This window comes from Rattus norvegicus, chromosome 9, assembly GCF_021556685.1.
Source record: "Rattus norvegicus strain SHRSP/BbbUtx chromosome 9, alternate assembly SHRSP_T2T, whole genome shotgun sequence".
NCBI classification, from domain to species: Eukaryota; Metazoa; Chordata; class Mammalia; order Rodentia; family Muridae; genus Rattus; species Rattus norvegicus.
Window position 1 is genome coordinate 104,979,356 of NC_141542.1, and position 8,966 is coordinate 104,988,321.

At 46.7% G+C, this 8,966-nt stretch overlaps 1 long non-coding RNA gene across 1 annotated transcript; it reads right to left on the reverse strand.

Moving 5' to 3' along the window:
* Nucleotides 1-1,238: 1,238 nt before the first annotated feature.
* Nucleotides 1,239-4,775, reverse strand: LOC148003839 (uncharacterized). The gene is made up of 3 exons (XR_015629982.1): nt 4,496-4,775; nt 3,878-4,049; nt 1,239-2,048 (listed from the first exon to the last, which is right to left on the reverse strand). It is a non-coding gene; the product is annotated as an uncharacterized LOC148003839 (long non-coding RNA).
* Nucleotides 4,776-8,966: the final 4,191 nt, after the last annotated feature.

An 8,966-nucleotide genomic window follows, 5' to 3' on the forward strand; every position in this document is an offset into this window, starting at 1 on the left:
GCTGGCTTCCTTTTATCCTGCTGCATATCAGAGCTAATTCTCGATATGGAATGAGTTCACGCTTTCCCTCTCCAGTTTGCATTTCTCTTTAAAACAAGGTCGTTTCCTTACCCACTCATGCTACTATAATGATTTCCTTATTTTCTTACTTCATTTACTGTATGGTGAAATGTCTTTTGTTCATTTTTTTAATATAAAAGTGCTTTTATTCATTTGGTTTGGAAGAATCTTCTTGCAAACTCTATCCTGAATTGCTGGTTTGAGCATCCTGGGCTCTGGGCTCTGCTATCCAGGACTATAAAGATGAGATTCAGTGGAGAAACAGTCCCTGCTCCAGTTCCAGCTAACTCAGTGTCGCAGCCCTCTCAAGCAGCACTTAGAATGGATATCTGATTAGCCAGACCATGTGTAAGACAGCTCAGTAGCCATGGTTACACAAGCCTGGAGAAGTCCCAGCCCTGGGAAGCCCCACCCACTCTTAGGGTGGCCCTGAGAAAAGATTTTTTTTTTAAGTTTATATCACATTAAGAAATTTCCGAAGTCAGAAAAACACTTTCATTGTGTGAAAGGTTAAGCATAAAGAACTTAGCACTAAGGCAAGGCAGCATTTTTTTATAAGAAGATAATTTGGCAGATCAAAGGGCAGATTATGCAAATGTTTGTGATGGATTCGATATTTTCCCCAGCAGTCACCAGAGCCTGGGTGCAGGGGAAAGTGGTTGTGTCTGAAAATACCCTGGTTGAGGACTGCTTAGGGTCCACAGGAGAAAAAGCAGACATTTCAGGTGCCAATGGAAGCCACTCACAGCTGTCACCACATTCCTTCTCAGCGGAGCAGCACTGAGACCAGAACTGTGCAAGACAGAACTTTCCAGAAACGAAGGTTGGCCTTGACCAACAACCAAAGCCAACACCGATGAACTTGTCTGTGGAGATAAAGACACTAACTGAATGAAAACATGAAATAGAAGGAGGACTTGATGATCCTTAGGGGTTGCGGTTTTATTTTAGATATAAGGCAGAGACGTATGGTAGAGTTCAGAGTGAACATGTCTGGCGCACTGAACTGGGCCATGTAAGGAGTGAGGAGGGCAGAGAGGGGACAGAGGAAGAGAGAGGATCCAGAAGTCAAGAGAGCAGAAATGATCAAGGGGACCAGGAGACTAGGCCTGCACCGCCAGTGTGTGAATATCGGGCGTAGGTCTGCGGGATTGAAAGAAAACACATATACAGGTCACCCATTTTCAGCGAGTGCCACCAAGGCTTTACTGAGATCTCCTTATATACCCGAGGCAAAAGCCATGGAAAAACAACAAGGCAGGTGAAAATCCCCAACCAGGAAAAGTCTGTGTGGTGGAAAGTTCCGGGCCCAATCAGGGGCATAAACAACTTTTTTTTTTGTTGTTCTTTTTTTCGGAGCTGGGGACCGAACCCAGGGCCTTGCGCTTCCTAGGCAAGCGCTCTACCACTGAGCTAAATCCCCAGCCCCATAAACAACTTCTTAAACAACAACAAGCTGGCAGGCTCGGTGGGGAGGAAGGGTGCCATGGAAAATCCCAGCCCCAAATAAGGGGCTAAGAGCAGCTCCCAAGGGTGTAAACGATTTCTTGCTATAGCAGGCTAAAAGGCTCAGCGAGGGGGGAGGGAAACACCAACATAGGGCCCAACAACCAGGAGATCAAGAGACTGACATAGCCAAAATAGCAGGGTTATGAGGAAAGAGAAGCTGGGGGGAGGGACCCTGGAGAGTTTGGGGTGGGGGCAGGGTATGCCAGCTAGGCTGCCTGCATAACAGGTACTGTAGATACAGAGATAGGCTCGGCAGACAGCATCCACTCTGATATATTAATAGGCACCTCTGTTCTGGGTTGAAACCTAATACCAGTGAAGAGCAGGCTGTGAGTGAGAATTCAAGGTATAGTCTTGGCTTCCCTCAGCCTCCATGTTGGTCTCCGACATCACTCTGTACCCTTCCAGGAGGTCTTCATTCTAGGTGCTTCCTCTCCGGGGCTTCTCCTTGTCACCAAGCAGGTGCCACACAACTGTGCCTGTAGAAACAAGGAAACATTTGGCCTCTGCAATTCTTTTGCCACAGAAAAACACTGAGTCTAGTCAAGATGACCTATCAGAATGCCTCTTGTTGAGTCCCCCATCTTGAACTGTTTTAAGACGGACCTAAAGAGAGAAAACCTTATAATTTCCCCCTCCCCCTCCTCACTTTTCTGACTCATGGGCATGACAGCACCCACCCTCCAGCCTGTCCTGAAGTTTTCACGGAAGGACGCTGTACTCTGTAAAAATTCCTGGGCTATGGTTTCCTTTGCCCTCTACCCACCCCCCCCAATAGCCCACAATCGCCCTTCCTCATCCTGCACAAGCTTCACAAACCACACGTCTCCATTGCATGTGGGAACTCTGTAACTCATCTCTGCGACCTCGAGGCAGAGGCAGAGCAGTTGCAAGTGCAAGGCATACACCAGAGAGGCTGTGCACTGCCCACGGTGGACTATTAGTGCCAAGGCAGCCAGCAAGTTGCTAACCTCTATGAAGCTTGAGTCTTTGAACCCCAAGCAAGGAGGTTCCAACAGCCTTCCTTGAAGAAATGGCCTAAAGAAGGAATAGCGGGAGCTTGGGCAGAGCAGGGTCCCACTTGACACTGATCATCCTCCTCCTTATTTTCTGTCTATAAAGAAAAAGCTATTAAGGGATAGGTCATATGGGCTCTTTCCTCTCCCTCTCTCTCCTTGTCCTCCTTCCCTGTGTTCTCCCCCTCCTTCTCCCATATTCTCTCCCTTACCCTCCCCCTTCTCTTCCCCTTCTCCTCCCCTCCCCCTCCCCTGTCTCCTTCCCTCCCCCTTACCTTTCTCCTCTCCTCCCATCTCCTCCCCTCTCCTCCTCTCCCCTTCTCCCTCCCCTTCTGCTCTCTCCTCCCTCTTGCCCTCAACTCAGGATTTCGTGCATGCCGGTGAGTACCAGTGGTTTGTATAGCTTTTGGAAAGCATACCCTAAAGTTTCCCAAGGCATGTATAAAATTGGGGTTTAAAACACACATGTTCTAAGTATGTCTATTTTTGGCTGTTCATTAACAGAGCGATTGTGATCCAAGTTTAAAGGGGTAAGAGCAGCCGACTGAGTGCAAGCCGTGGTTAACATTTTCCAGTATCCAAGGCTCCCGCCCTGTGATGTTCTCCTTTCAAGGGGCAACACTGAGTTTTCACATTTTCCACACAATTGTTTTTACTCTTCTGTAAAAGGCCCGTGGGGCTTTGTAAGCAGGGAAGTCATTCCCACATGCTCTCTTTGTTGTTCTGAACATTTTCCATATGAAGTTAAAGATTATCTATGGGCCTGTCCTCCCTGGAAATCATAAACTATACACCCACATCTTAGGCAGTTTCCAGGCTCTGTCTGGGGGGAGATACCACCACATCCAGACACATACACACACACACACACACACACACAGACACACACACACACAGACACAGAGAGAGAGAGAGAGAGAGAGAGAGAGAGAGAGAGAAGCAGTTCTGCGTTTTGAAGTTTTTTGTCACGTGTCTTGCTTAATTCAGATGTAATTATTGTTGCTAGCTATAATCAGAGGCCAGTGAGATGTGACCCCCCCCATCGCCCTCAGCCATTTTGATCAGAGTATAAATGTGAAGAAGAAAAAAAAGTCTGATATTTTTAAGTGGGCGGGGCTGTGAGTGTGTCTCCATTTTCCCCATGGAACACAAAGCAAGGAAAACTATCCATATCAAAGAAAATTTCTTTTGATTGAGCTGCAGTTAATAACAGACATTTCATAATGTGTCACCAGAAGAAGCAAAGCAATCACCCTTATCTATTTTGGGAGATCCAAGCTATGATCACATACCTGTTAAGAGAATGAGGTAATGTTTCCAGTGCTGCTGATGCCCAGATGACAATGCAGGAGGCCTGATGGGGTCATTCTGGACGCTGTCGCTGGGGTCCTGTCATAGAGCATCACCAGAGGAGCTGCGAGTCTCAGGCAGGTTCCACAAATCTCTGTGCCTGGGTCTCCTCACCTGTGAGGGAGGCGACAGTATCGGCCTCATAGGACCATTGATGAAGCAAGTAAGACGGTTCATGAAAAGTACTCAATGAACTGGGGAGGTGACTCTGTGAAGAAAGTGCTTGCTGTCCGAGGGTAAGGACCAGTGTTCATAGCTGCCTTCGATCCCAGCACTAGGTAAGCAGAGATCAGAGATCCCTGGCACAGTCAGGCTAGCTAGACTACCTGGAATTAGGAAGTTCCAGCCTCAATAAAGTAGAAAGACACTCGCTGTCAACTTCAGGCTTTTACATACATACATACATACATACATACATACATACATACATACATACATACACACACACACACACACGTGTCCCATGTGCATCCCTGCACATGTGTGCCCACACGTACGCAAACAGGCGTGCACATTGAACAAACACTCTGCCCAAAACACTCTGCACAGGTAGGCTCCACCTGTGTTTGCTGTTAAAAGTATCGCTGGCAGAGGTGAGGGAAGCTCGGAGACTTGGCCTAATATAGTTCCAGAAAGAGGGAGGAAACTGTTCCTTCCCTTCCGATCTAGTCCCATCCCCAACAACTTCAGAAGCTCTCACAGGATGTGGGTTAACATTTAGCCAGTTCCTAAGTCCTGTGCCACCCGGTCTTCCCTGTGCCACTACTCCTAACTTTCCTAAAGAGCCTGGTGCCACAGAATGAGTGAAGTGATTGTTCTAGGTAAGAGCTCGGAACTCTCAGAGGTTAGAGCAGCCAGGGCCAGGGCGGGGATAAGCTGTGTTGACTCTGCTGCACCTCCCTTCTGTCTGATTGGACACTGGATAAAGAGGTTGACCTGATTGGACACTGGATAAAGAGGTTGACCAAAGGCAAAGCGTCAACCATCCACTCCTCAGCTCAGCACAGTCGGATTGTGCCACCCTCTGTTGATCTGAATCTCCTCCAACCCCTCACTCTGGGCTGTCCCGTCATTCACAGGACAGTAAGCCACCTGCCCTGTTAGCGTTCGGCTATGTTAATTAGCCTGTAAACATCAGATGGGGCTTGATGACCATGGTCCATGTGTGAAATGGATTTCCCCAAAGGCGTGTATGAAGGTGTGGTCCCCACCTATGTGAGACTCTCCCGAAAGTGGGGCTTCTCTGGAGGAAGTGGTCGCTGAATTGTTACTTGTCTCATTTGCTGTGAGAAGATAGCCAATAAGGAGCCAGTTAAGGGCAGAAGGGGCCGTTCGTCTTATGGGCTACCTCCACATTGCGTGAGGAATCTCGGCAGTGGGAGACTGAGGCAGATGCCCGCATTCACAACCAGGAAGCCAGGAGAGATGAAGGTGGGTGCTTGGGAACATTCTCCTACTTCTGTAGTTCAAGACTCCAGCCCACATTTAGGGTGGCCTTCCCACGCCAGCCAATCCAAGCTAGATCATCTTTCAGAGAAACACCCAGATATTTATTTGTCTCTAAGGTAACTATGGAACCTACCAGGCTGGCAGTCAGTATAAACAGGGACAGTGTCGTTGGGCACCGGCTCCTCTCCAAATCTCAGTGGCTGCTTCTTGTCCACCAGAATATGAGTAGTATCTCCCATATCAGGAAGTTCCACCCCACCCTAGGATCAATGGAGCCAACAGCCAGGGACTGAAACCTGTAAAAACATGACTTTGAACAAAACAAGCCTCCCCACTTGGTTTTGTCAGGGATAGCACAGTAATGTAAAGTCTCATGAAGACAGTTTTCAAGATTTGTGTGAAGGGATTTTGATTTATTTCAAATTTGTAGAAAATAAGAATAGTGTGTAAGGAACAACACATGTCCCCCCAAACAAAAGGGACATTTAAAGAACCCAAGGTCTGAGTCTATGTACGCCTGAGTCGAGTCACATGAAGAAATGCATTCAGTCTCTTTCCAGCATGGAAGATTCTAGCAAATGGATCAGAAGAAGGGGGAGTCTTTCTTCACTTTCTCAGCTCTTCTTTGATTAGTTCTGACAACTTCTAAAGGGGAAATGCCAATTGCGTGAAGATTCCCAGGTTGACTGCCCTAGAGTCTATTCCCAGGATGATACCAACTAATTCGCTCAATACGTGGAAGAAGAAACAAATCCGTACGCTCCAAGAGGAAAACATCTAAGAGTGTGCACAGTGAACGCTGCTCCCTTCCCATCGGATTAGGGGTACGATGCTGGGTACCCAGGCACATGCCCATGTTGTCACAGTATAATTGCTGCGTCTCTCCGTGAACCCAGACCTGCCAATTCAGTTAGTGTTGCCAGCTTGCTACAGTGATCCTGGATCCCGTCTCTGCTCTCCCAAGCACTGGCATTTCGAAGCCCTGTCCATCCAGCTCTGATATGAGTTTACAGTCCTTTCCCGAGAAATTAATATCTCCTTAATACACTGGACTCATCCTGTTGATGAGTATGTATTTATTTTAATGTTTGTATTAAAAATTCATTCTACGGGATTGGGGATTTAGCTCAGTGGTAGAGCGCTTGCCTAGCAAGTGCAAGGCCTTGGGTTCAGTTGTCAGCTCTGGAAAATAAAGAGACAAAATAAAAATTCACTCTACATTTATGAGAACAGCATCTTTCTTTCTTTCGGTTTGTTTGTATGTTTTTGTTTTTCAGGACAGGGTTTCTCTGTGCGTAGCCTTGGCTGTCTTAGAAATTAGACCAGGCTGTTCCCAAACTCTTGAGATCTGCCTGGCTTTGCCTCCTCAGTGCTGGGATTAAAGGTGTGCACCACAACAGCCCAACCAGTCATCTTTCTTTCTTTCTTTCTTTCTTTCTTTCTTTCTTTCTTTCTTTCTTTCTTTCTTCTTCTTCTTCTTCTTCTTCTTCTTCTTCTTCTTCTTCTTCTTCTTCTTCTTCTTCTTCTTTTTAAAAGACTTGTTTCATTATTTCTTAATTATGTGCACATGGGCAGGTCAATATAGACATGTTCTGGTGCCTGCAGAGGCCAATGGTATGGGATTTCTTGGAACTGGAGTTACAAGTGGTCGGAACAGCCCCAGGTGGGTGCTGGGAACTGAACTCTGGTCCTCTCTGTAGGAGCTGTATGCATCCTCAACTGCTGGGCCATCGCTCCAGCCCTGAAAAATCTACTTTCTAGTTTCAAATGGTCTCTTTTCCCTTCTTTCTTTTCGCCCTGATCATGCTTCCCAAAGCCCTGCGTTTTGTAAATCTTCTGAAAGCCACAGATACCCACTTTGTTGCCTCTGAGGGGTTCCTTTCTAACCTGGTTCTTCCTGATCACTTACGGTGACCTAGTCTCACTTTTATATAATTTCCCAAGCTCACTGGTCAGTCACGTCTTCAGAACATTTTCATCTCGGGAGGATTTTAAGGCTTTGTCTCAGCGCTGCCATATGTATAGTTTTGACGTGTGTCTGAGCTGGTGGAGTCTCGTTGTTGTTAATTTCTAAATTTGCTTTCACGGTGGGTGGATTTACTTTTTGACTCAAAAATGCTCTGAAAGAGTGTTTTGTGAGTGTCTCACCATACTTGGAACTTGGTCTTCATTAGTTGTCTGCATCTATTTCTAGCTTTAGGACGTCTGGGTAAAATAGTGTAACCTGTGTAATTTCCACCCGGAGAGAGAAAATGGTTTCCTCAGCCTTACTTGGAAACCACAAATAGCCTGTGTTTGCACAGGGTCGGGGGTTGGGGGCTTCTCCCCTGAGGAATACGAACCCCAGTACACCTGTTGAAACTTGTTCAATGCAGCCCAGACACTCGTCTGCTTTTATTTCTCGTCTCTGTTTGGAAGACACAGAGGAGACACATCAGCACCACTGATGTGTGTTAGCGGGCTTTGATAACTTTCTTCCTGGCAGTTCTGATGAGACTTGATGGCCATATGTTAATTTCAGTGCTATGTTCTGCAGCAGACGCTTCATGACTTCATATACCCCATGGCTTATGTGTGGAATATGAAAATAAGCACTGAGAATATCCCTGGCCTTCTGCATTTCCAAGGCAGGCTCTGGGAACCGCGCTCTGACTCCAGTGCAGTCTCCAAAGCTGCTCAATGTGGCCAAACCACATGTGACCCATATATCAGTTTGCCTCGTGATTCTGCTGATGCTCTCAGAGGCACTGCTGCTGTCCCTTCTCTCATTCTAACCCGACCGACCCATCCAGTGCTAGGGTTCATTAACTCCTCTGAGGTATTAGTTCACAGTCCTTAAATGGTTGGGTCACCATGACAACATGAGGAAGGCCTCATTTGTGTTCAAACACGAGCTTCTACTCTTCTTCCCCCACCCCCAAAATTTTTTTGCTGTAAAGTTTAAAGGCTCCAACAGAGCTGGTGTGGTTTCAGAGGCAAGACGCATTGCCCCTGTGGCTGGCCTTGCTCTGTTCATCTCTACCCGAATTTGGGGTTTGATATTTCATGTAATTTGGAGGGGTGACTGGAAAAATTTGTTTTTCACTAATGACATCATCTTCCTGGCAAAATCTTTTCTTTAAAATGCGTGGCCTAGGGACTGGGGAGAGGGGGCTCAGCCTTTAAGAGCATTAGCAGCTCTTGCAAAGGACCGGAGTCTCCAGCACCCACTTGGCAACTTACAAATGTCGGTAGCTCCAGTTACAGGAGCTCTGATGCCCTCTTCTGGCTTTTGTGGGCACTGCACATATGGTACACACACATGCAAGCAAACACTAATACGAATAAAATATAAATAAATAAAGAAATAAGCAAATCTTTTAAAAAATACCGTAATGGATAAAGGTCTTTACTGCTAAGACTGACAATATGGGTTCCATCCTTAGGACACACATGGTGATGAGAAAACTGACCGGTTACCCTCTTACCTCTACATATGCACCATGGCATGGACACACACACACACACACACACACACACACACACACACACGCACAGGCACATATATACACATAAATCTTTATGTATTAGCTGCCCTTTCAT